We start from the raw sequence: 27,308 nt of genomic DNA on the forward strand, positions 1-27,308 counted from the left end.
TATGTACGTGTGGGTGTGTCACTGCAGTATGTACGTGTGTGTGTGTCACTGCAGTCTGTACGTGTGGGTGTGTCACTGCAGTATGTACGCGTGTGTGTGTCACTGCAGTGTGTACGTGTGTGTGTGTCACTGCAGTGTGTACGTGTGTGTGTGTCACTGCAGTATGTACGTGTGTGTGTGTGTCACTGCAGTATGTACCTGTGGGTGTGTCACTGCAGTGTGTACGTGTGGGTGTGTCACTGCAGTATGTACGTGTGGGTGTGTCACTGCAGTCTGTACGTGTGTGTGTGTCACTGCAGCGTGTACGTGTGTGTGTGTCACTGCAGTCTGTACGTGTGTGTGTCACTGCAGTGTGTACGTGTGTGTTTGTCACTGCCGTCTGTACGCATGTGTGTGTCACTGCAGTCTGTACGTGTGTGTGTGTCACTGCAGTCTGTACGTGTGTGTGTGTCACTGCAGTATGCACATGTGGGTGTGTCACTGCAGTATGTACGTGTGGGTGTGTCACTGCAGTCTGTACGTGTGGGTGTGTCACTGCAGTATGTACGTGTGGGTGTGTCACTGCAGTCTGTACGTGTGGGTGTGTCACTGCAGTATGTACGTGTGTGTGTCACTGCAGTATGTACGTGTGGGTATGTCACTGCAGTGTGTACGTGTGTGTGTCACTGCAGTATGTACGTGTGTGTCACTGCAGTATGTACGTGTGTGTGTGTCACTGCAGTATGTACGTGTGTGTGTGTCACTGCAGTATGTACGCGTGTGTGTCACTGCAGTATGTACGTGTGTGTGTGTCACTGCAGTCTGTACGTGTGGGTGTGTCACTGCAGTATGTACGTGTGGGTGTGTAACTGCAGTATGTACGTGTGGGTATGTCACTGCAGTGTGTACGTGTGGGTGTGTCACTGCAGTATGTACGTGTGTGTGTGTCACTGCAGTCTGTACGTGTGGGTGTGTCACTGCAGTCTGTACGTGTGTGTGTGTCACTGCAGTATGTACGTGTGTGTCACTGCAGTATGTACGTGTGTGTGTGTCACTGCAGTATGTACGTGTGGGTGTGTCACTGCAGTATGTACGTGTGTGTGTCACTGCAGTATGTACGTGTGTGTGTCACTGCAGTATGTACGTGTGTGTGTCACTGCAGTCTGTACGTGTGGGTGTGTCACTGCAGTATGTACCTGTGTGTGTGTCACTGCAGTATGTACGTGTGTGTGTCACTGCAGTATGTACCTGTGTGTGTGTCACTGCAGTATGTACGTGTGTGTGTCACTGCAGTCTGTACGTGTGGGTGTGTCACTGCAGTATGTACGTGTGTGTGTGTCACTGCAATATGTACGTGTGTGTGTGTCACTGCAGTATGTACGTGCGTGTTACTGCAGTATGTACGTGTGTGTGTGTCACTGCAGTCTGTACGTGTGTGTGTGTCACTGCAGTCTGTACGTGTATGTGTGTCACTGCAGTATGTACGTGCGTGTGTGTGACTGCAGTATGTACGTGTGTGTGTCACTGCAGTATGTACGTGTGTGTGTCACTGCAGTATGTACGTGTGTGTGTGTCACTGCAGCGTGTACGTGTGGGTGTGTCACTGCAGTATGTATGTGTGTGTGTGTCATTGCAGTATGTATGTGTGTGTGTGTCATTGCAGTATGTACGTGTGTGTGACTGCAGTATGTACGTGTGGGTGTGTCACTGCAGTATGTAAGTGTGTGTGTGTCACTGCAGTATGTACGTGTATGTGTGTCACTGCAGTATGTACGTGTGTGTGTGTCACTGCAGTATGTACGTGTGTGTGTGTGTCACTGCAGTAAGTACGTGTGTGTGTGTCACTGCAGTATGTACGTGTGGGTGTGTCACTGCAGTATGTACGTGAGTGTGTGTCACTGCAGTATGTACATGTGGGTGTGTCACTGCAGTATGTACGTGTGTGTCACTGCAGTATGTACGTGAGTGTGTGTCACTGCAGTATGTACGTGAGTGTGTGTCACTGCAGTATGTACGTGTGTGTGTCACTGCAGTATGTACGTGTGTGTGTCACTGCAGTATGTACGTGTGTGTGTGTCACTGCAGTATGTACGTGAGTGTGTGTCACTGCAGTATGTACGTGTGTGTGTCACTGCAGTATGTACGTGTGTGTGTCACTGCAGTATGTACGTGTGTGTGTGTCACTGCAGTATGTACGTGTGTGTGTCACTGCAGTATGTACGTGTGGGTGTGTCACTGCAGTATGTACGTGTGTGTGTGTGTCACTGCAGTATGTACATGTGGGTGTGTCACTGCAGTATGTACGTGTGTGTCACTGCAGTATGTACGTGTGTGTGTGTCACTGCAGTATGTACGTGTGTGTGTGTGGCACTGCAGTCTGTACGTGTGTGTGTGTCACTGCAGTCTGTACGTGTGGGTGTCACTGCAGTCTGTACGTGTGGGTGTGTCACTGCAGTATGTACGTGTGTGTGTGTCACTGCAGTCTGTACGTGTGGGTGTGTCACTGCAGTATGTACGCGTGTGTGTGTCACTGCAGTGTGTACGTGTGTGTGTGTCACTGCAGTGTGTACGTGTGTGTGTGTCACTGCAGTATGTACGTAGGCGTGTGTCACTGCAGTATGTACCTGTGGGTGTGTCACTGCAGTGTGTACGTGTGGGTGTGTCACTGCAGTATGTACGTGTGGGTGTGTCACTGCAGTCTGTACGTGTGTGTGTGTCACTGCAGCGTGTACGTGTGTGTGTGTCACTGCAGTCTGTACGTGTGTGTGTCACTGCAGTGTGTACGTGTGTGTTTGTCACTGCCGTCTGTACGCATGTGTGTGTCACTGCAGTCTGTACGTGTGTGTGTGTCACTGCAGTCTGTACGTGTGTGTGTGTCACTGCAGTATGTACGTGTGGGTGTGTCACTGCAGTCTGTACGTGTGGGTGTGTCACTGCAGTATGTACGTGTGGGTGTGTCACTGCAGTCTGTACGTGTGGGTGTGTCACTGCAGTATGTACGTGTGTGTGTCACTGCAGTATGCACATGTGGGTGTGTCACTGCAGTCTGTACGTGTGGGTGTGTCACTGCAGTATGCACATGTGGGTGTGTCACTGCAGTCTGTACGTGTGGGTGTGTCACTGCAGTATGCACATGTGGGTGTGTCACTGCAGTATGTACGTGTGGGTGTGTCACTGCAGTCTGTACGTGTGGGTGTGTCACTGCAGTATGTACGTGTGGGTGTGTCACTGCAGTCTGTACGTGTGGGTGTGTCACTGCAGTATGTACGTGTGTGTGTCACTGCAGTATGTACGTGTGGATGTGTCACTGCAGTATGTACGTGTGGGTGTGTCACTGCAGTATGTACGTGTGGGTGTGTCACTGCAGTCTGTACGTGTGTGTGTGTCACTGCATATGTACGTATGTGTGTGTCACTACAGTATGTACGTGCGTGTGACTGCAGTATGTACGTGTGGGTGTCACTGCAGTATGTACGTGTGGATGTGTCACTGCAGTATGTACGTGTGGGTGTGTCACTGCAGTATGTACGTGTGGGTGTGTCACTGCAGTCTGTACGTGTGTGTGTGTCACTGCATATGTACGTATGTGTGTGTCACTACAGTATGTACGTGCGTGTGACTGCAGTATGTACGTGTGTGTGTCACTGCAGTATGTACGTGTGGGTGTGTCACTGCAGTCTGTACGTGTGTGTGTGTCACTGCATATGTACGTATGTGTGTGTCACTACAGTATGTACGTGTGGGTGTGTCACTGCAGTATGTAAGTGTGTGTGTCACTGCAGTATGTACGTGTGTGTGTCACTGCAGTGTGTACGTGTGTGTTTGTCACTGCCGTCTGTACGCATGTGTGTGTCACTGCAGTCTGTACGTGTGTGTGTGTCACTGCAGTCTGTACGTGTGTGTGTGTCACTGCAGTATGCACATGTGGGTGTGTCACTGCAGTATGTACGTGTGGGTGTGTCACTGCAGTCTGTACGTGTGGGTGTGTCACTGCAGTATGTACGTGTGGGTGTGTCACTGCAGTCTGTACGTGTGGGTGTGTCACTGCAGTATGTACGTGTGTGTGTCACTGCAGTATGTACGTGTGGATGTGTCACTGCAGTATGTACGTGTGGGTGTGTCACTGCAGTATGTACGTGTGGGTGTGTCACTGCAGTCTGTACGTGTGTGTGTGTCACTGCATATGTACGTATGTGTGTGTCACTACAGTATGTACGTGCGTGTGACTGCAGTATGTACGTGTGGGTGTCACTGCAGTATGTACGTGTGGGTGTGTCACTGCAGTCTGTACGTGTGTGTGTGTCACTGCATATGTACGTATGTGTGTGTCACTACAGTATGTACGTGTGGGTGTGTCACTGCAGTATGTACGTGTGTGTGTCACTGCAGTATGTACGTGTGGGTGTGTCACTGCAGTCTGTACGTGTGTGTGTGTCACTGCATATGTACGTATGTGTGTGTCACTACAGTATGTACGTGTGGGTGTGTCACTGCAGTATGTACGTGTGTGTGTCACTGCAGTATGTACGTGTGGGTGTGTCACTGCAGTATGTACGTGTGTGTGTCACTGCAGTATGTGTGTGTGTGTGTGTCACTGCAGTATGTAAGTGTGTGTGTGTCACTGCAGTATGTACGTGTATGTGTCACTGCAGTATGTACGTGTGTGTGTCACTGCAGTATGTACGTGTGTGTGTGTCACTGCAGTATGTACGTGAGTGTGTGTCACTGCAGTATGTACGTGTGTGTGTGTGTCACTGCAGTATGTACCTGTGTGTGTGTCACTGCAGTATGTACGTGTGTGTGTCACTGCAGTATGTACGTGTGTGTGTGTGTCACTGCAGTATGTACCTGTGTGTGTGTCACTGCAGTATGTACGTGTGTGTGTCACTGCAGTATGTACGTGTGTGTCACTGCAGTATGTACGTGTGTGTGACTGCAGTATGTACGTGTGTGTGTGTCACTGCATTATGTACGTGTGTGTGTCACTGCAGTATGGACGTGTGTGTGTGTCACTGCAGTCTGTACGTGTGGGTGTGTCACTGCAGTATGTACGTGTGTGTCACTGCAGTGTGTACGTGTGTGTGTGTCACTGCAGTATCTACGTGTGTGGGTGTCACTGCAGTATGTACGTGTGGGTGTGTCACTGCAGTATGTACGTGTGTGTGTGTCACTGCAGTCTGTACGTGTGGGTGTGTCACTGCAGTATGTACGCGTGTGTGTGTCACTGCAGTGTGTACGTGTGTGTGTGTCACTGCAGTATGTACGTAGGCGTGTGTCACTGCAGTATGTACCTGTGGGTGTGTCACTGCAGTGTGTACGTGTGGGTGTGTCACTGCAGTATGTACGTGTGGGTGTGTCACTGCAGTCTGTACGTGTGTGTGTGTCACTGCAGCGTGTACGTGTGTGTGTGTCACTGCAGTCTGTACGTGTGTGTGTCACTGCAGTGTGTACGTGTGTGTTTGTCACTGCCGTCTGTACGCATGTGTGTGTCACTGCAGTCTGTACGTGTGTGTGTGTCACTGCAGTCTGTACGTGTGTGTGTGTCACTGCAGTATGCACATGTGGGTGTGTCACTGCAGTATGTACGTGTGGGTGTGTCACTGCAGTCTGTACGTGTGGGTGTGTCACTGCAGTATGTACGTGTGGGTGTGTCACTGCAGTCTGTACGTGTGGGTGTGTCACTGCAGTATGTACGTGTGTGTGTCACTGCAGTATGTACGTGTGGATGTGTCACTGCAGTATGTACGTGTGGGTGTGTCACTGCAGTATGTACGTGTGGGTGTGTCACTGCAGTCTGTACGTGTGTGTGTGTCACTGCATATGTACGTATGTGTGTGTCACTACAGTATGTACGTGCGTGTGACTGCAGTATGTACGTGTGTGTGTCACTGCAGTATGTACGTGTGTGTGTGTCACTGCAGTATGTACGTGTGTGTGTCACTGCAGTATGTACGTGTGGGTGTGTCACTGCAGTCTGTACGTGTGTGTGTGTCACTGCATATGTACGTATGTGTGTGTCACTACAGTATGTACGTGTGGGTGTGTCACTGCAGTATGTACGTGTGTGTGTCACTGCAGTATGTACGTGTGGGTGTGTCACTGCAGTATGTACGTGTGTGTGTCACTGCAGTATGTATGTGTGGGTGTGTCACTGCAGTCTGTACGTGTGGGTGTCACTGCAGTATGTACGTGTGTGTCTGTCACTGCAGTATGTACGTGCGTGTGACTGCAGTATGTGTGTGTGTGTGTGTCACTGCAGTATGTACGTCTGTGTGTCACTGGAGTATGTACGTGTGTGTGTGTCACTGCATATGTACGTATGTGTGTGTCACTACAGTATGTACGTGTGGGTGTGTCACTGCAGTATGTACGTGTGTGTCTGTCACTGCAGTATGTACGTGCGTGTGACTGCAGTATGTGTGTGTGTGTGTGTCACTGCAGTATGTACGTGTGTGTGTCACAGCAGTATGTACGTGTGTGTGTCACTGCAGTATGTAAGTGTGTGTGTGTCACTGCAGTATGTACGTGTATGTGTCACTGCAGTATGTACGTGAGTGTGTGTCACTGCAGTATGTACGTGTGTGTGTGTGTCACTGCAGTATGTACGTGTGTGTCACTGCAGTATGTACGTGTGTGTGACTGCAGTATGTACGTGTGTGTGTGTCACTGCATTATGTACGTGTGTGTGTCACTGCAGTATGTACGTGTGTGTGTGTCACTGCAGTCTGTACGTGTGGGTGTGTCACTGCAGTATGTACGTGTGGGTGTGTCACTGCAGTATGTACGTGTGTGTGTGTCACTGCAGTCTGTACGTGTGGGTGTGTCACTGCAGTGTGTACGTGTGGGTGTGTCACTGCAGTATGTACGTGTGTGTGTGTCACTGCAGTCTGTACGTGTGGGTGTGTCACTGCAGTGTGTACGTGTGTGTGTGTCACTGCAGTATCTACGTGTGTGGGTGTCACTGCAGTATGTACGTGTGGGTGTGTCACTGCAGTATGTACGTGTGGGTGTGTCACTGCAGTATGTACGTGTGGGTGTGTCACTGCAGTCTGTACGTGTGTGTGTGTCACTGCATATGTACGTATGTGTGTGTCACTACAGTATGTACGTGCGTGTGACTGCAGTACGTACGTGTGGGTGTGTCACTGCAGTATGTACGTGTGTGCGTCACTGCAGTATGTACGTGTGGGTGTGTCACTGCAGTCTGTACGTGTGGGTGTGTCACTGCAGTATGTACGTGTGTGTCACTGCAGTATGTACGTGTGTGTCACTGCAGTGTGTACGTGTGTGTGTGTCACTGCAGTATCTACGTGTGTGAGTGTCACTGCAGTATGTACGTGTGTGTGTCACTGCAGTATGTACGTGTGTGTGTGTCACTGCAGTATGTACGTGTGTGTGTCACTGCAGTATGTACGTGTGGGTGTGTCACTGCAGTATGTACATGTGGGTGTGTCACTGCAGTATGTACGTGTGTGTGTGTCACTGCAGTATGTACGTGTGTGTGTGTCACTGCAGTATGTACGTGCGTGTGACTGCAGTATGTGTGTGTGTGTGTGTCACTGCAGTGTGTACGTGCGTGTGTCACTGCAGTATGTACGTGCGTGTGACTGCAGTATGTGTGTGTGTGTGTGTCACTGCAGTATGTACGTGTATGTGTCACTGCAGTATGTACGTGAGTGTGTGTCACTGCAGTATGTACGTGTGTGTGTGTGTCACTGCAGTATGTACGTGTGTGTCACTGCAGTATGTACGTGTGTGTGACTGCAGTATGTACGTGTGTGTGTGTCACTGCATTATGTACGTGTGTGTGTCACTGCAGTATGTACGTGTGTGTGTGTCACTGCAGTCTGTACGTGTGGGTGTGTCACTGCAATATGTACGTGTGTGTCACTGCAGTGTGTACGTGTGTGTGTGTCACTGCAGTATCTACGTGTGTGTGTCACTGCAGTATGTACGTGTGGGTGTGTCACTGCAGTATGTACCTGTGTGTGTGTGTCACTGCAGTATGTACATGTGGGTGTGTCACTGCAGTATGTACGTGTGTGTTACTGCAGTATGTACGTGTGTGTGTGTCACTGCAGTATGTACGTGTGTGTGTGTGTCACTGCAGTCTGTACGTGTGTGTGTGTCACTGCAGTCTGTACGTGTGGGTGTCACTGCAGTATGTACGTGCGTGTGTGTCACTGCAGTCTGTACGTGTGTGTGTGTCACTGCAGTATGTACGTGTGTGTGTGTGTCACTGCAGTCTGTACGTGTGTGTGTGTCACTGCAGTATGTACGCGTGTGTGTGTCACTGCAGTCTGTACGTGTGTGTGTGTCACTGCAGTATGTACGTGGGCGTGTGTCACTGCAGTATGTACGTGTGTGTGTGTCACTGCAGTCTGTACGTGTGTGTGTGTCACTGCAGTATGTACGCGTGTGTGTGTCACTGCAGTCTGTACGTGTGTGTGTGTCACTGCAGTATGTACGTGTGGGTGTGTCACTGCAGTCTGTACGTGTGTGTGTCACTGCAGTCTGTACGTGTGTGTGTCACTGCAGTGTGTACGTGTGTGTTTATCACTGCCGTCTGTACGCATGTGTGTGTCACTGCAGTCTGTACGTGTGTGTGTGTCACTACAGTATGCACATGTGGGTGTGTCACTGCAGTGTGTACGTGTGTGTTTGTCACTGCAGTATGTACGTGTGGGTGTGTGTCACTGCAGTCTGTACGTGTGGGTGTGTCACTGCAGTATGTACGTGTGGGTGTGTCACTGCAGTGTGTACGTGTGTGTTTGTCACTGCAGTATGCACATGTGGGTGTGTCACTGCAGTCTGTATGTGTGGGTGTGTCACTGCAGTGTGTACGTGTGGGTGTGTCACTGCAGTATGCACATGTGGGTGTGTCACTGCAGTGTGTACGTGTGGGTGTGTCACTGCAGTCTGTACGTGTGTGTGTCACTGCAGTATGTACGTGTGGGTGTGTCACTGCAGTCTGTACGTGTGGGTGTGTCACTGCAGTATGTACGTGTGTGTGTGTCACTGCAGTGTGTACGTGTGGGTGTGTCACTGCAGTCTGTACGTGTGGGTGTGTCACTGCAGTATGTACGTGTGTGTGTGTCACTGCAGTATGTACGTGTGTGTGTGTCACTGCAGTATGTACGTGTGTGTGTGTCACTGCAGTATGTACATGTGTGTGAGTCACTGCAGTCTGTATGTGTGTGGGTGTCACTGCAGTAGGTACGTGTGGGTGTGTCACTGCAGTATGTACGTGTGTGTGTGTCACTGCAGTATGTACGTGTGTGTGTGTCACTGCAGTCTGTACGTGTGTGTGTCACTGCAGTATGTACGTGCGTGTTACTGCAGTATGTACGTGTGTGTGTGTCACTGCAGTCTGTACGTGTGTGTGTGTCACTGCAGTATGTACGTGCGTGTGACTGCAGTGTGTACGTGTGTGTGTGACTGCAGTATGTACGTGTGTGTGTGTCACTGCAGTCTGTACGTGTGTGTGTGTCACTGCAGTATGTACGTGTGTGCGTGTCACTGCAGTATGTACGTGTGTGTGTGTCACTGCAGTATGTACGTGTGTGTGTGTCACTGCAGTATGTACGTGCGTGTGTGTCACTGCAGTATGTACGTGTGTGTGTGTCACTGCAGTATGTACGTGCGTGTGTGTCACTGCAGTATGTACGTGTGTGTGTGTCACTGCAGTATGTACGTGCGTGTGTGTCACTGCAGTATGTACGCGTGTGTGTGTCACTGCAGTATGTACGTGCGTGTGTGTCACTGCAGTATGTACGTGTGTGTCAGTGCAGCGTGTACGTGTGGGTGTGTCACTGCAGTATGTACGTGCGTGTGTGTCACTGCAGTCTGTACGTGTGTGTGTCACTGCAGTATGTACGTGCGTGTGTGTCACTGCAGTCTGTACGTGTGGGTGTGTCACTGCAGTCTGTACGTGTGTGTGTGTCACTGCAGTCTGTACGTGTGTGTGTGTCACTGCAGTATGTACGTGTGTGTGTCACTGCAGTATGTACGTGTGTGTGTCACTGCAGTCTGTACGTGTGTGTGTGTCACTGCAGTCTGTACGTGTGTGTGTGTCACTGCAGTATGTACGTGTGTGTGTCACTGCAGTATGTACGTGTGTGTGTGTCACTGCAGTATGTACGTGTGTGTGTGTCACTGCAGTATGTACGTGTGTGTGTCACTGCAGTCTGTACGTGTGTGTGTGTCACTGCAGTCTGTACGTGTGTGTGTGTCACTGCAGTATGTACGTGTGTGTGTCACTGCAGTATGTACGTGTGTGTGTCACTGCAGTCTGTACGTGTGGGTGTCTCACTGCAGTATGTACGTGCGTGTGTGTCACTGCAGTATGTGTGTGTGTGTCACTGCAGTCTGTACGTGTGGGTGTGTCACTGCAGTATGTATGTGTGTGTGTGTCACTGCAGTATGTACGTGTGTGTGTCACTGCAGTCTGTACGTGTGTGTGTGTCACTGCAGTCTGTACGTGTGGGTGTGTCAATGCAGTATGTACGTGTGTGTGTGTCACTGCAGTCTGTACGTGTGTGTGTGTCACTGCAGTATGTACGTGTGTGTGTCACTGCATTCTGTACGTGTGTGTGTGTCACTGCAGTCTGTACGTGTGTGTGTGTCACTGCAGTATGCACATGTGGGTGTGTCACTGCAGTCTGTACGTGTGGGTGTGTGTCACTGCAGTATGCACATGTGTGTGTGTCACTGCAGTCTGTACGTGTGGGTGTGTGTCACTGCAGTCTGTACGTGTGGGTGTGTCAATGCAGTATGTACGTGTGTGTGTGTCACTGCAGTATGTACGCGTGGGTGTGTCACTGCAGTCTGTACGTGTGTGTGTGTCACTGCAGTCTGTACATGCGCGTGTGTCACTGCAGTATGTACGTGTGTGTGTGTCACTGCAGTATGTACGCGTGGGTGTGTCACTGCAGTCTGTACGTGTGTGTGTGTCACTGCAGTATGTACGTGTGTGTGTGTCACTGCAGTATGTACGTGTGTGTGTGTCACTGCAGTATGTTCGTGTGGGTGTGTCACTGCAGTATGTACGTGTGTGTGTGTCACTGCAGTATGTACGTGTGTGTGTGTCACTGCAGTATGTTCGTGTGGGTGTGTCACTGCAGTATGTACGTGTGGGTGTGTCACTGCAGCGTGTACGTGTGTGTGTGTCACTGCAGTATGTACGTGTGTGTGTCACTGCAGCGTGTACGTGTGTGTGTGTCACTGCAGTATGTATGTTAGTGTGTGTCACTGCAGTATGTACGTGTGGGTGTGTCACTGCAGTATGTACGTGTGGGTGTGTCACTGCAGTCTGTACGTGTGGGTGTGTCACTGCAGTATGTACATGTGTGTGTGTCACTGCAGTATGTACGTGTGGGTGTGTCACTGCAGTATGTACGTGTGGGTGTGTCACTGCAGTATGTACGCGTGTGTGTCACAGCAGTATGTACGTGTGTGTGTGTCACTGCAGTATGTACGTGTGTGTGTGTGTCACTGCAGTATGTACGTGTGTGTGTGTCACTGCAGTATGTACGTGAGTGTGTGTCACTGCAGTATGTACGTGTGGGTGTGTCACTGCAGTCTGTACGTGTGTGTGTGTCACTGCAGTATGTGCGTGTGTGTGTGTGTGTCACTGCAGTCTGTACGTGTGTGTGTGTGTCACTGCAGTATGTACGTGTGGGTGTGTCACTGCAGTATGTACGTGTGTGTGTGTCACTGCAGTGTGTACGTGTGTGTGTGTGTCACTGCAGTATGTACGTGTGGGTGTGTCACTGCAGTCTGTACTGTGTGTGCGTGTCACTGCAGTATGTACGTGTGGGTGTGTCACTGCAGTCTGTACTGTGTGTGTGTCACTGCAGTATGTGTGGGTGTGTCACTGCAGTATGTACGTGTGTGTGTCAGTGCAGTATGTACGTGTGGGTGTGTCACTGCAGTCTGTACGTGTGGGTGTGTCACTGCAGTATGTACGTGTGGGTGTGTCACTGCAGTCTGTACGTGTGTGTGTGTCACTGCAGTATGTACGTGTGTGTGTGTGTCACTGCAGTATGTACGTGTGGGTGTGTCACTGCAGTCTGTACGTGTGTGTGTGTCACTGCAGTGTGTACGTGTGTGTGTCACTGCAGTCTGTACGTGTGTGTGTGTCACTGCAGTATGTACGTGTGTGTGTGTCACTGCAGTATGTACGTGTGTGTGTGTCACTGCAGTATGTACGTGTGGGTGTGTCACTGCAGTCTGTACGTGTGTGTGTGTCACTGCAGTATGTACGTGTGGGTGTGTCACTGCAGTATGTACGTGTGTGTGTCACTGCAGTCTTTCCGTGTGAGTGTGTCACTGCAGTGTGTACGTGTGTGTGTCACTGCAGTCTGTACGTGTGTGTGTGTCACTGCAGTGTGTACGTGTGTGTGTCACTGCAGTATGTACCTGTGTGTGTGTGTCACTGCAGTATGTACCTGTGTGTGTGTGTCACTGCAGTCTGTACGTGTGTGTGTGTCACTGCAGTCTGTACGTGTGGGTGTGTCACTGCAGTGTGTACGTGTGTGTGTGTCACTGCAGTATGTACGTGTGTGTGTGTCACTGCAGTCTGTACGTGTGTGTGTGTCACTGCAGTATGTACGTGTGTGTGTGTCACTGCAGTGTGTACGTGTGTGTGTCACTGCAGTGTGTACGCGTGTGTGTGTCACTGCAGTGTGTACGTGTGTGTGTCACTGCAGTCTGTACGTGTGGGTGTGTCACTGCAGTATGTACGTGTGTGTGTGTCACTGCAGTATGTACGTGTGGGTGTGTCACTGCAGTCTGTACGTGTGTGTGTGTCACTGCAGTATGTACGTGTGGGTGTGTCACTGCAGTATGTACGTGTGTGTGTCACTGCAGTCTTTCCGTGTGAGTGTGTCACTGCAGTGTGTACGTGTGTGTGTCACTGCAGTCTGTACGTGTGTGTGTGTCACTGCAGTGTGTACGTGTGTGTGTCACTGCAGTCTGTACGTGTGGGTGTGTCACTGCAGTGTGTACGTGTGTGTGTGTCACTGCAGTATGTACGTGTGTGTGTGTCACTGCAGTCTGTACGTGTGTGTGTGTCACTGCAGTATGTACGTGTGTGTGTGTCACTGCAGTCTGTACGTGTGTGTGTGTCACTGCAGTATGTACGCGTGTGTGTGTCACTGCAGTCTGTACGTGTGTGTGTGTCACTGCAGTGTGTACGTGTGTGTGTCACTGCAGTCTGTACGTGTGTGTGTGTCACTGCAGTGTGTACGTGTGTGTGTCACTGCAGTATGTACGTGTGTGTGTGTCACTGCAGTGTGTACGTGTGTGTGTCACTGCAGTATGTACCTGTGTGTGTGTCACTGCAGTGTGTACGTGTGTGTGTGTCACTGCAGTATGTACGTGTGTGTGTGTCACTGCAGTCTGTACGTGTGTGTGTGTCACTGCAGTGTGTACGTGTGTGTGTGTCACTGCAGTATGTACGTGTGTGTGTGTCACTGCAGTGTGTACGTGTGTGTGTCACTGCAGTCTTTCCGTGTGAGTGTGTCACTGCAGTGTGTACGTGTGTGTGTCACTGCAGTGTGTACGTGTGTGTGTGTCACTGCAGTGTGTACGTGTGTGTGTCACTGCAGTCTGTACGTGTGTGTGTGTCACTGCAGTATGTACGTGTGGGTGTGTCACTGCAGTCTGTACGTGTGGGTGTGTCACTGCAGTGTGTACGTGTGTGTGTGTCACTGCAGTATGTACGTGTGTGTGTGTCACTGCAGTCTGTACGTGTGGGTGTGTCACTGCAGTGTGTACGTGTGTGTGTGTCACTGCAGTCTGTACGTGTGGGTGTGTCACTGCAGTGTGTACGTGTGTGTGTGTCACTGCAGTATGTACGTGTGTGTGTGTCACTGCAGTCTGTACGTGTGTGTGTGTCACTGCAGTATGTACGTGTGTGTGTGTCACTGCAGTCTGTACGTGTGTGTGTGTCACTGCAGTCTGTACGTGTGGGTGTGTCACTGCAGTGTGTACGTGTGTGTGTGTCACTGCAGTCTGTACGTGTGTGTGTGTGTCACTGCAGTCTGTACGTGTGTGTGTGTCACTGCAGTCTGTACGTGTGTGTGTGTCACTGCAGTCTGTACGTGTGTGTGTCACTGCAGTCTGTACGTGTGTGTGTGTCACTGCAGTATGTACGTGTGTGTGTGTCACTGCAGTATGTACGTGTGGGTGTGTCACTGCAGTCTGTCCGTGTGGGTGTGTCACTGCAGTATGTACGTGTGTGTGTGTCACTGCAGTATGTACGTGTGTGTGTGTCACTGCAGTATGTACGTGTGGGTGTGTCACTGCAGTATGTACGTGTGGGTGTGTCACTGCAGTCTGTACGTGTGTGTGTGTCACTGCAGTATGTACGTGTGTGTGTGTCACTGCAGTATGTACGTGTGGGTGTGTCACTGCAGTCTGTCCGTGTGGGTGTGTCACTGCAGTATGTACGTGTGTGTGTGTCACTGCAGTATGTATGTGTGTGTGTGTCACTGCAGTATGTACGTGTGGGTGTGTCACTGCAGTCTGTCCGTGTGGGTGTGTCACTGCAGTATGTACGTGTGGGTGTGTCACTGCAGTATGTACGTGTGGGTGTGTCACTGCAGTATGTACGTGTGGGTGTGTCACTGCAGTATGTACGTGTGGGTGTGTCACTGCAGTCTGTACGTGTGTGTGTGTCACTGCAGTATGTACGTGTGGGTGTGTCACTGCAGTCTGTCCGTGTGGGTGTGTCACTGCAGTATGTACGTGTGGGTGTGTCACTGCAGTATGTACGTGTGGGTGTGTCACTGCAGTATGTACGTGTGTGTGTGTGTGTGTCACTGCAGTCTGTACGTGTGTGTGTGTGTCACTGCAGTCTGTACGTGTGTGTGTGTCACTGCAGTAAGTACGTGTGTGTGTCACTGCAGTATGTACGTGAGGTACCCTCAATCATGACGCTTAGAGTGTAAACGGTAAAGAAGGCTTTATTAGACTAATAACTATGCTAGAACTGAGACATGTGCTGACTGCTGCACAGCCCACAAGGCAGCCCCTTATATATGGCTCACAGATGGGCGGAGCCAGAGGCGGAGTCCCCAGGGTTCCAAGCCCGGTCTTAAAGGGGACATCACCTTACATGATGATAAGGCAGTAACCGTTCATCACATTCGCCCCCTGTTTAAAAAGAGTCCGGTGGGGGTGAAGTGCCATCAGAGGTCCATCCATCTCGGTGGCCGGATCGTCCTCCTCGACCTCCTCAATTCGGGCGGTGGTGCGGCGGGCACGGACGTCCCAGTTGAGGGCACATCCGGGAGCACAGCGGTCGGAGCTTCGGTCCAGGTCGGGGCAGGGGGACTAGGCAGGGCCGGGGGTCGCGGTGCCGGCACTGGCGGGGTGTGTAAAGGGGGGGGCGCGGTAGATGCTCACCTGTAGGGCCAGAAGGGGGTGTGTGTTGTGGGGGCGCCGGGTCCTGCAGGGGAGCGACGCGGGAAGGGGCGTCTGTGGTGGGGGATCCAGCGGGTGCCAGATCCCGGAGGGAAACCGTATCTTGCCTGCCGTCGGGGTACTCAACGTAGACGTAACTGGGGTTGGCGTGGATCAGTCGGACCTTTTCGACCAGGGGGTCCGTTTTATGGCTCCTCGCGTGCCTCCGGAGAAGGACTGGTCCCGGAGCCATCAGCCAAGGTGGAAGCGAGACCCCGGAGGTAGACTTCCTGGGGAAGACAAACAATCGGTCGTGAGGGGTCTCATTCGTGGCCGTGCAGAGGAGTGACCTAATGGAGTGTAGGGCATCGGGTAGGACCTCCTGCCAGCGGGTGGTTGGGAGACGCCTCGACCGCAGGGCCAGAAGGACAGCCTTCCACACTGTCGCGTTCTCCCTCTCCACCTGCCCGTTTCCCCGTGGGTTATAGCTGGTCGTTCTGCTCGAGGCGATGCCTTTGCTGAGCAGATACTGACGCAGTTCATCGCTCATGAACGATGTACCCCGGTCGCTGTGGATATAAGCGGGGAAACCGAACAGGGTGAAGATGCTGTGCAGTGCCTTAATCACCGTGGCTGAGGTAATGTCGGTGCAGGGAATGGCGAATGGGAAACGGGAGAACTCATCGATCACGGTGAGGAAATAGGCATAACGGTTGGTGGACGGGAGGGGCCCCTTGAAGTCCACGCTCAGTCGCTCAAAGGGGCCCGAGGCCTTCACGAGCCGAACCTTGTCTGGCCGATAGAAGTGCGGTTTGCACTCCGCACAGACCTGGCAGGCCCTGACCATGGCCTTGACCTCCTTGGTTGAGTAAGGTAGGTTGCGGGACTTGATGAAATGGACGAGCCGGGTAACCCCCGGGTGGCAGAGGTCATTGTGGATGGCTTGCAGGCGGTCCTCCTGCGCGTTGGCGCATGTGCCGCGGGACAGGGCATCTGGGGGCTCGTTGAGCTCCCCTGGACGATACTTGATATCGTACGAGTAGGTGGAGAGTTCGATCCTCCACCTCAAAATTTTATCGTTTGTTATTTTGCCCCGTTGCGTGTTATCGAACATATAGGCAACTGACCGTTGGTCGGTGACGAGGGTGAACCTCCTAGCGGCGAGGTAGTGTCTCCAGCGCCGCACAGCCTCCACAATGGCTTGTGCCTCCTTTTCGACTGCAGAGTGTCGAACCTCAGAGGCGGTGAGGGTTCGGGAGAAGAACGCTACTGGTCTGCCTCCTTGATTGAGGGTAGCAGCCAGGGCGATGTCTGATGCATCGCCCTCTACCTGGAAAGGGATGGTTTCGTCCATCGCATGCATAGCGGCCTTGATGATGTCGGCCTTGATGCGGTTGAAGCCTCAGCCGAGAGGGGAAAAGTGGTGGTCTTTAGGAGTGGGCGGGCTTTGTCCGCTTACTTGGGGACCCACTGGGCGTAATAGGAGAAAAGCCCCAAGCACCGTTTGAGGGCCTTGAGGCTGCGGGGGAGAGGGAGTTCCTTAAGGGGGCGCATGCGGTCGGGGTCGGGACCTAGGACCCAGTCTTCCACGACATAGCCGAGGATGGCCAGCCGGGTGGTGTGGAAAACGCATTTGTCCTCGTTATAGGTCAGGTTAAGGGCTCGGGCGGTCTGGAGGAACTTTGAGGTTAGCGTCATGGTCCTGCTGGTCATGGCCGCAGATGGTGACATTGTCCAAGTACGGGTATGTAGCCCGCAAACTGTACTTGTCCACCATTTGGTCCATCGCCCTTTGAAAGACGGAGACCCCATTTGTGACACCGAAGGGGATCCTGAGGAAGTGGAAGAGCCAGCCGGCTGCTTCGAAGGCAATATAGGGGCGGTCTTTTGGTCGGATGGGGAGCTGGTGGTAGGCAAATTTGAGGTCGACCGTGGAAAAGACTCGGTATTGGGCGATCCGATTTACCATTTCCGCGATGCGAGCAAGGGGGTACACATCAAGCTGCGTGAATCGGTTTATGGTCTGGCTATAATCCACTTGCGCTCTCCAAGGGCTGTTGCTGGTCTCGATAACCCCCTCTCCCAGTAAGCGCTGGACCTCTGACTTCATAAAAGCCATATCATAGAATATACAGTGCAGAAGGAGGCCATTCGGCCCATCGAGTCTGCACCGGCTCTTGGAAAGAGCACCCTACCCAAGGTCAACACCTCCACCCTATCCCCATAACCCAGTACCCCACCCAACACTAAGGGCAATTTATCACAGCCAATCCACCTGACCTGCACATCTTTGGACTGTGGGAGGAAACCGGAGCACCCGGAGGAAACCCACTTAGACACAGGGAGAACATGCAGACTCCGGACAGACAGTGACCCAAGCCGGAATCGAACCTGGGACCCTGGCGCTGTGAAGCAATTGTGCTATCCACAAGGCTACCGTATCTTGGGCACTGTAGCGCCGGTTCCAGGTGGCGACGGACTTACAGTCGGGAGTGAGGTTCGCGAATAGCGAGGGGGGTGCGACTTTCAGTATCGCAAGGCAGCATACCGTGAGGGGGGGGGCAAGGGTCCGCTGGACTTCAGTGTCAGGCTTCAGTGGCTGCACTGGAAATCCAGTCCGAGCAGCAGGGGGGCACAGAGGTGAGGGAGGACATAAAATTTGAAACGGGTGTATTTGGCGCCCTGGATCGAGAGATCCGCAATACAATACTCCGTGATTTGTACCGATCGGGACCCTGATGCGAGGGCTATGGTTTGAGATGCAGGATGGGTGCGTAGGGAGCAGCGCCTTACTGTTTCAGGGTGGATAAAGCTCTCCGTGCTCCCGGAGACGAAGAGGCACGCAGTGTTGCGCCCGTTGACCTGGACCTGCATCATAGTGTTCCGCAGGTGTTTTGGCCGAGTTTGGTCGAGGGTGATCGCACCCACTCGCGGGTAGTCGAGTCCTCAGCCGAGTCGGACTCGTAAAATGGCCGCCGTCGTCGGTCGCACGTGTTGGGTCGAGAAGTAGGCCGCCGACAAGATGGCCGCTCCAATGATTCGCACGAGGCTGATGACGTGTCAGAAGGGGGCGTGTCGGGTCGGTGCGCAGCAGCATTGCGAGGCCTGCGGGCCGGAGAGCCTGATTTTTGGGCCGGCTGTTCTTTGTTTTTCTGGCTCCTGGGTCTGGCCAGGCAGACCCTCGCAAAATGCCCTTTCTTTACGCAGTCGCTGCAGATCGCGGAGCGGGCTGAGCAGTGTGGGCGTGGGTGCTGGCACTGCCCGCAGAAGTAGCACGGTGTGCCCCCATGGTGAGCGGGTCGCCGCGTGGCACAGGCCTGTAATACGGCTGAGTCTGAGGAAGTCCGGGGGGGCTCGCAGCGTCCGCGGGGTAAGTACCCAAGTTTTGTCGGGCCACCTCCAGCGAGGAGGCAAGCGTTTACGTGTCCTGGAGGTCATTTGCCCCATTTTCGAGCAGCTGCTGCCGGATGTAGGTCGAGCGGATGCCGGACACGAAAGCGTCTCTGATGTGCAGGTTCATATGGACTTCCCCTGTCCCATCCTGATGGTCACAGTCCCTGGCAAGCGCGGTGAGTTTCTCGACGAATTCGTCTAGCGATTGCCCCGAGCGCTGCCGGCAGCTAGAGAGCAAATGCCTGGCGTGTACCTCGTTGATGGGTTTGACAAACCGCTTGCGGAGTAACTCGACCGCCTCTTCATAAGTCGTCGCCTTTTCGAGCGTGGCGGAGATTCTGTGACTCACCCGGGCGTGGAGTAGACACAGCTTGCGTGGCCCCAGGGTGGGAGTCTCTGCAGAGTCCAGGTAGGCCTCGAAGCACCGCAGCCAGTATTAAAATTTTTCCTTCGCCTCCAGTGTCCGTGCTTCCAGATTGAGTTTCTCCGGTTTTAGGCCTGCGTCCATCCTGAATCTAGTTTAGTCTAATAAATTGAGGTACCCTCAATAACGGCGCTTAGAGTGTAAACGGTAAAGAAGGCTTTATTACACTAAAAACTGTGCTAGAGCTGAGACAAGTGCTGACTGCTACACAGCCCATGAGGCAGCCCCTTTATATATGGCTCACAGATGGGCGAAGCCAGAGGCAGAGGCCCCAGGGTTCCAAGCCCGGTCTTAAAGGGGACATCACCTTACATGATGATAAGGCAGTAACCGTTCATCACAGTACGTGTGTGTGTGTCACTGCAGTATGTACGTGTGTGTGTGTGTGTGTGTCACTGCAGTATGTACGTGCGTGTGTGTCACTGCAGTATGTACGTGTGGGTGTGTCACTGCAGTCTGTACGTGTGGGTGTGTCACTGCAGTGTGTACGCGTGTGTGACTGCAGTATGTACGTCTGTGTCACTACAGTATGTACGTGTGAGTCACTGCACTCTGTACGTGTGTGTGTGTGTCACTGCAGCGTGTACGTGTGTGTGTCACTGCAGTATGTATGTGTGTGTGTGTCACTGCAGTATGTATGTGTGTGTGTCACCGCAGTATGTACGTGTGTGTGTCACTGCAGTATGTACGTGTGTGTGTGTCACTGCAGTGTGTACGTGTGTGTGTCACTGCAGTGTGTACGTGTGGGTGTGTCACTGCAGTACGTACGTGTGGGTGTGTCACTGCAGTATGTACGTGTGGGTGTGTCACTGCAGTATGTACGTGTGGTCGTGTCACTGCAGTATGTACGTGTGTGTGTGTGACTGCAGTGTGTACGTGTGTGTGTCACTGCAGTGTGCACGTGTGGGTGTGTCACTACAGTACGTATGTGTGTGTCACTGCAGTGTGTACATGTGGGTGTGTCACTGCAGTATGTACGTGTGTGTCACTGCAGTCTGTACGTGTGTGTGTGACTGCAGTATGTACATGTGGGTGTGTCACTGCAGTATGTACGCGTGTGTGTCACTGCAGTATGTATGTGTGTGTGTGTCACTGCAGTATGTACGTGTGTGTGTGTCACTGCAGTCTGTACGCATGTGTGTCACTGCAGTATGTATGTGTGTGTGTGTCACTGCAGTATGTACGTGTGTGTGTGTCACTGCAGTATGTACGTGTGTGTGTGACTGCAGTATGTACATGTGTGTGTGTCACTGCAGTCTGTACGTGTGTGTGTGTCACTGCAGTATGTACGTGTGTGTGTGACTGCAGTCTGTACGTGTGGGTGTGTCACTGCAGTGTGTACGCGTGTGTGACTGCAGTATGTACGTGTGTGTCACTACAGTATGTACGTGTGAGTCACTGCACTCTGTACGTGTGTGTGTGTGTCACTGCAGCGTGTACGTGTGTGTGTCACTGCAGTATGTATGTGTGTGTGTGTCACTGCAGTATGTATGTGTGTGTGTCACCGCAGTATGTACGTGTGTGTGTCACTGCAGTATGTATGTGTGTGTGTGTCACTGCAGTATGTATGTGTGTGTGTGTCACTGCAGTATGTATGTGTGTGTGTCACCGCAGTATGTACGTGTGTGTGTCACTGCAGTATGTACGTGTGTGTGTGTCACTGCAGTGTGTACGTGTGTGTGTCACTGCAGTGTGTACGTGTGGGTGTGTCACTGCAGTACGTACGTGTGTGTGTGTCACTGCAGTATGTACGTGTGGGTGGGTCACTGCAGTCTGTACGTGTGGGTGTGTGACTGCAGTGTGTACGTGTGTGTGTCACTGCAGTATGTACGTGTGTGTGTCACTGCAGTATGTACGTGTGTGTGTGTCACTGCAGTGTGTACGTGTGTGTGTCACTGCAGTGTGTACGTGTGGGTGTGTCACTGCAGTACGTACGTGTGTGTGTGTCACTGCAGTGTGTACGTGTGTGTGTCACTGCAGTGTGTACGTGTGGGTGTGTCACTGCAGTACGTACGTGTGTGTGTGTCACTGCAGTATGTACGTGTGGTCGTGTCACTGCAGTATGTACGTGTGTGTGTGTGACTGCAGTGTGTACGTGTGTGTGTCACTGCAGTGTGCACGTGTGGGTGTGTCACTACAGTACGTACGTGTGTGTCACTGCTGTGTGTACGTGTGGGTGTGTCACTGCAGTATGTACGTGTGTGTCACTGCAGTCTGTACGTGTGTGTGTGTGACTGCAGTATGTACATGTGGGTGTGTCACTGCAGTATGTACGTGTGTGTGTGTGTGACTGCAGTGTGTACATGTGTGTGTCACTGCAGTGTGCACGTGTGGGTGTGTCACTACAGTACGTACGTGTGTGTCACTGCAGTGTGTACGCGTGGGTGTGTCACTGCAGTATGTACGTGTGTGTCACTGCAGTCTGTACGTGTGTGTGTGTGACTGCAGTATGTACATGTGGGTGTGTCACTGCAGTATGTACGCGTGTGTGTCACTGCAGTATGTATGTGTGTGTGTCACTGCAGTATGTACGTGTGTGTGTGTCACTGCAGTCTGTACGCGTGTGTGTCACTGCAGTATGTATGTGTGTGTGTGTCACTGCAGTATGTACGTGTGTGTGTCACTGCAGTATGTTCATGTGGGTGTGTCACTGCAGTATGTACGTGTGTGTGTGTGACTGCAGTATGTACGTGTGTGTGTGTGTGACTGCAGTATGTACGTGTGTGTGTGTGACTGCAGTATGTACGTGTGTGTGTCACTGCAGTATGTACGTGTGTGTGTGTGTCACTGCAGTATGTACGTGTGTGTGACTGCAGTATGTACGTGTGAGTCACTGCACTCTGTACGTGTGTGTGTGTCACTGCAGCGTGTACGTGTGTGTCACTGCAGTATGTATGTGTGTGTGTCACTGCAGCATGTACGTGTGTGTGTGTCACTGCAGTATGTATGTGTGTGTGTCACCGCAGTATGTACGTGTGTGTGTCACTGCAGTATGTACGTGTGTGTGTCACTGCAGTGTGTACGTGTGTGTGTCACTGCAGTGTGTACGTGCGGGTGTGTCACTACAGTACGTACGTGTGTGTGTGTCACTGCAGCATGTACGTGTGGGTGTGTCACTGCAGTATGTACGTGTGGGTGTGTCACTACAGTACGTACGTGTGTGTGTGTCACTGCAGTCTGTACGTGTGGGTGTGTCACTGCAGTATGTACATGTGGGTGTGTCACTGCAGTATGTACATGTGTGTGTGTCACTGCAGTACGCACGTGTGTGTGTGTCACTGCAGTACGTACGTGTGTGTGTGTCACTGCAGTGTGTGTCACTGCAGTATGTACGTGTGTGTGTCACTACAGTACATGTGTGTGTGTCACTGCAGTATGTACGTGTGTGTGTGTGACTGCAGTATGTACGTGTGTGTCACTGTAGTATGTATGTGTGTGTGTCACTGCAGTGTGTACGTGTGGGTGTGTCACTGCAGTATGTACATGTGTGTGTGTGTCACAGCAGTATGTACGTGTGTGCGTCACTGCAGTATGTACGTGTGTGTGTGTGACTGCAGTATGTACGTGTGTGTCACTGTAGTATGTATGTGTGTGTGTCACTGCAGTGTGTACGTGTCGGTGTGTCACTGCAGTATGTACGTGTGTGTGTGTCACTGCAGTATGTACGTGTGGGTGACTGCAGTATGTACGTGTGAGTCACTGCAGTCTGTACGTGTGTGTGTGTCACTGCAGCATGTACGTGTGGGTGTGTCACTGCAGTATGTACGTGTGGGTGTGTCACTACAGTACGTACGTGTGTGTGTCACTGCAGTATGTACGTGTGGTCGTGTCACTGCAGTATGTACATGTGGGTGTGTCACTGCAGTATGTACGTGTGTGTGTGTCACTGCAGTACGCACGTGTGTGTGTGTCACTGCAATGTGTACGTGTGTGTGTGTCACTGCAGTATGTGTCACTGCAGTATGTACGTGTGTGTGTCACTACAGTACATGTGTGTGTGTCACTGCAGTATGTACGTGTGTGTGTGTGACTGCAGTATGTACGTGTGAGTCACTGCAGTATGTACGTGTGTGAGTCACTGCAGTATGTACGTGTGTGTGTCACTGCAGTATGTATGTGTGTGAGTCACTGCAGTCTGTACGTGTGTGTGTGTCACTGCAGTATGTACGTGTGTGTGTCACTGCAGTATGTATGTGTGTGTGTAACTGCAGAATGTACGTGTGGGTGTGTCACTGCAGTATGTACGTGTGTGTGTGTCACTGCAGTATGTACGTGTGGGTGTGTCACTGCAGTCTGTACGTGTGGGTGTGTCACTGCAGTATGTACGTGTGGTCGTGTCACTGCAGTATGTACATGTGTGTGTGTCACTGCAGTGTGTACGTGTGGGTGTGTCACTGCAGTATGTACGTGTGGGTGTGTCACTGCAGTCTGTACGTGTGGGTGTGTCACTGCAGTATGTACGTGTGGTCGTGTCACTGCAGTATGTACATGTGTGTGTGTCACTGCAGTATGTACGTGTGTGTGTGTCACTGCAATGTGTACGTGTGTGTGTGTCACTGCAGTATGTGTCACTGCAGTATGTACGTGTGTGTGTCACTACAGTACATGTGTGTGTGTCACTGCAGTATGTACGTGTGTGTGTGTGACTGCAGTATGTACGTGTGAGTCACTGCAGTATGTACGTGTGTGTGTCACTGCAGTATGTATGTGTGTGTGTCACTGCAGTATGTACGTGTGTGTGTGTCACTGCAGTATGTATGTGTGAGTCACTGCAGTCTGTACCTGTGTGTGTGTCACTGCAGTATGTACGTGTGTGTGTCACTGCAGTATGTACGTGTGTGTGTGTCACTGCAGTACGCACGCGTGTGTGTCACTGCAGTATGTACATGTGTGTCACTACAGTATGTCCGTGTGTGTGTGTCACTGCAGTATGAACGTGTGGGCGTGTCACTGCAGTATGTACATGTGGGTGTGTCACTGCAGTATGTACGTATGTGTGTGTCACTGCAGTGTGGACGCGTGTGTCACTGCAGTATGTACGTGTGTGTCACTACAGTACGTACGTGTGTGTGTGTCACTGCAGTATGTACGTGTGTGTGTGTCACTGCAGTATGTACGTGTGTGTCACTGCAGCATGTACGTGAGTGTGTGTCACTGCAGTATGTATGTGTGTGTGTCACCGCAGTATGTACGTGTGTGTGTCACTGCAGTATGTACATGTGTGTGTGTCACTGCAGTGTGTACGTGTGTGTGTCACTGCAGTGTGTACGTGTGTGTGTCACTGCAGTGTGTACGTGTGGGTGTGTCACTACAGTACGTACGTGTGTGTCACTGCAGTATGTACATGTGGGTGTGTCACTGCAGTATGTACGTGTGTGTGTCACTGCAGTGTGTACGTGTGGGTGTGTCACTACAGTACGTACGTGTGTGTCACTACAGTACGTACGTGTGTGTGTGTCACTGCAGTCTGTACGTGTGGGTGTGTCACTGCAGTATGTACGTGTGTGTGTGTCACTGCAGTACGTACGTGTGTGTGTCACTGCAGTGTGTACCCGTGTGTGTCACTGCAGTCTGTACGTGTGTGTGTGTCACTGCAGTATGTACGTGTGTGTGTGTCACTGCAGTCTGTACGTGTGTGTGTCACTGCAGTCTGTACGTGTGTGTGTGTCACTGCAGTATGTACGCGTGTGTGTCACTGCAGTATGTACGTGTGTGTGTCACTACAGTACGTGTGTGTGTGTCACTGGAGTATGTACGTGTGTGTGTCACTGCAGTATTTACGTGTGTGTGTGTGACTGCAGTATGTACGTGTGTGTGTGTGATTGCAGTACGTACATGTGGGTGTGTCACTGTAGTATGTATGTGTGTGTGTGTCACTGCAGTATGTACGTGTGGGTGTGTCACTGCAGTGTGTACGTGTGGGTGTGTCACTGCAGTATGTACGTGTGTGTGTGTCACTGCAGTATGTACGTGTGTGTGTCACTGCAGTATGTACGTGTGTGTGTGTCACTGCAGTATGTACGTGTGTGTGTGTCACTGCAGTATCTACGTGTGTGTGTCACTGCAGTATGTACGTGTGTGTGTGTCACTGCAGTATGTATGTGTGTGTCACTGCAGTACGTACGTGTGTGTGTGTCACTGCAGTAGGTACGTGTGTGTGTGTCACTGCAGTATGTACGTGTGTGTGTGTCACTGCAGTATGTATGTGTGTGTGTGTGACTGCAGTATGTACATGTGGGTGAGTCACTGCAGTATGTACGTGTGTGTGTGTCACTGCAGTATGTACGTGTATGTGTGTCACTGCAGTAGGTACGTGTGGGTGTGTCACTGCAGTGTGTATGTGTGTGTGTCACTGCAGTCTGTACGTGTGTGTGTGTCACTGCAGTATGTATGTGTGTGTGTCACTGCAGTATGTACGTGTGTGTGCCACTGCAGTATGTACGTGTGTGTGCCACTGCAGTATGTACGTGTGTGTGTGTCACTGCAGTATGTACGTGTGTGTGTGTCACTGCAGTATGTACGTGTGTGTATGTCACTGCAGTATGTACGTGTGTGTGTGTCACTGCAGTACGCACGCGTGTGTGTCACTGCAGTATGTACATGTGTGTCACTGCAGTATGTACGTGTGTCACTGCAGTATGTACGTGTGTCACTGCAGTATGTACGTGTGTGTGTGTGTCACTGCAGTAGGTACGTGTGTGTGTGTCACTGCAGTATGTACATGTGGGTGTGTCATTGCAGTATGTACGCCTGTGTCACTACAGTACGTACGTGTGTGTGTCACTGCAGTCGGTACGTGTGGGTGTGTCACTGCAGTATGTACCTGTGTGTGTGTCACTGCAGTCTGTACGTGTGTGTGTGTCACTGCAGTATGTACGTGTGTGTGTGTCACTGCAGTATGTACGTGTGAGTGTGTCACTGCAGTCCGTACGTGTGTGTGTGTCACTGCAGTCTGTACGTGTGTGTGTGTCACTGCAGTATGTACGTGTGTGTGTCACTGCAGTATGTACGTGTGTGTGTGTCACTGCAGTATGTACGTGTGTGTGTGTCACTGCAGTATGTACGTGTGTGTATGTCACTGCAGTATGTACGTGTGTGTGTGTCACTGCAGTATGTACGTGTGTGTGTGTCACTGCAGTATGTACGTGTGTGTGTGTGTCACTGCAGTACGTACGCGTGTCTGTCACTGCAGTATGTACATGTGTGTGTCACTGCAGTATGTACGTGTGTGTGTGTCACTGCAGTATGTACGTGTGTGTGTGTCACTGCAGTATGTACGTGTGTGTGTGTGACTGCAGCATGTACATGTGGGTGAGTCACTGCAGTATGTACGTGTGTGTGTCACTGCAGTATGTACGTGTGTGTGTGTGACTGCAGTATGTACATGTGGGTGTGTCACTGCAGTATGTACGTGTGTGTGTCACTGCAGTGTGTACGTGTGTGTGTGTGTCACTGCAGTATGTACGTGTGTGTGTGTCATTGCAGTATGTACGTGTGTGTGTGTGTGACTGCAGTATGTACGTGTGGGTGTGTCACTGCAGTATGTACGTGTGTGTGTCACTGCAGTATGTGCGTGTGTGTGTGTCACTGCAGTATGTACGTGTGTGTGTGTCACTGCAGTATGTACGTGTGTGTGTGTCACTGCAGTATGTACGTGTGTGTGTGTGTGTGTGACTGCAGTATGTACGTGTGTGTGTGTCACTGCAGTATGTACGTGTGTGTGTGTCACTGCAGTATGTACGTGTGTGTGTGTGTGACTGCAGTATGTACGTGTGTGTGTGTCACTGCAGTATGTACGTGTGTGTGTGTGTGAGACTGCAGTATGTGCGTGTGTGTGTGTCAATGCAGTATGTACGTGTGTGTGTGTCACTGCAGTATGTACGTGTGTGTGTGTCACTGCAGTATGTACGTGTGTGTGTCACTGCAGTATGTACGTGTGGGTGTGTCACTGCAGTATGTACGTGTGTGTCACTGCAGTATGTACATGTGTGTGTCACTGCAGTATGTACGTGTGTGTGTGTCACTGCAATATGTACGTGTGTGAGTGTCACTGCAGTATGTGCGTGTGTGTGTCACTGCAGTATGTACGTGTGTGTGTCACTGC

At 51.6% G+C, this 27,308-nt stretch overlaps 1 protein-coding gene across 11 annotated transcripts in view; it reads right to left on the reverse strand.

Annotated features, from left to right (window-relative positions):
* Positions 1-27,308, reverse strand: part of zmiz1a (zinc finger, MIZ-type containing 1a) — a 1,215,152-nt gene that overhangs the window by 642,549 nt on the left and 545,295 nt on the right. The window contains exon 1 of one of the 11 annotated variants that reach the window (XM_072491541.1): positions 15,546-15,695. The exons of 8 other annotated variants lie outside the window; for them this stretch is intronic. The gene's annotated coding sequence lies outside the window, so the exon portion shown is untranslated. Of the gene's footprint in view, positions 1-15,390; positions 15,696-27,308 lie in introns of those variants that run through there. 2 more of the 11 variants (XM_072491542.1, XM_072491543.1) reach the window with 2 other exon arrangements.

Source organism: Scyliorhinus torazame, chromosome 28 (genome assembly GCF_047496885.1).
Source record: "Scyliorhinus torazame isolate Kashiwa2021f chromosome 28, sScyTor2.1, whole genome shotgun sequence".
Taxonomy (NCBI): domain Eukaryota; kingdom Metazoa; phylum Chordata; class Chondrichthyes; order Carcharhiniformes; family Scyliorhinidae; genus Scyliorhinus; species Scyliorhinus torazame.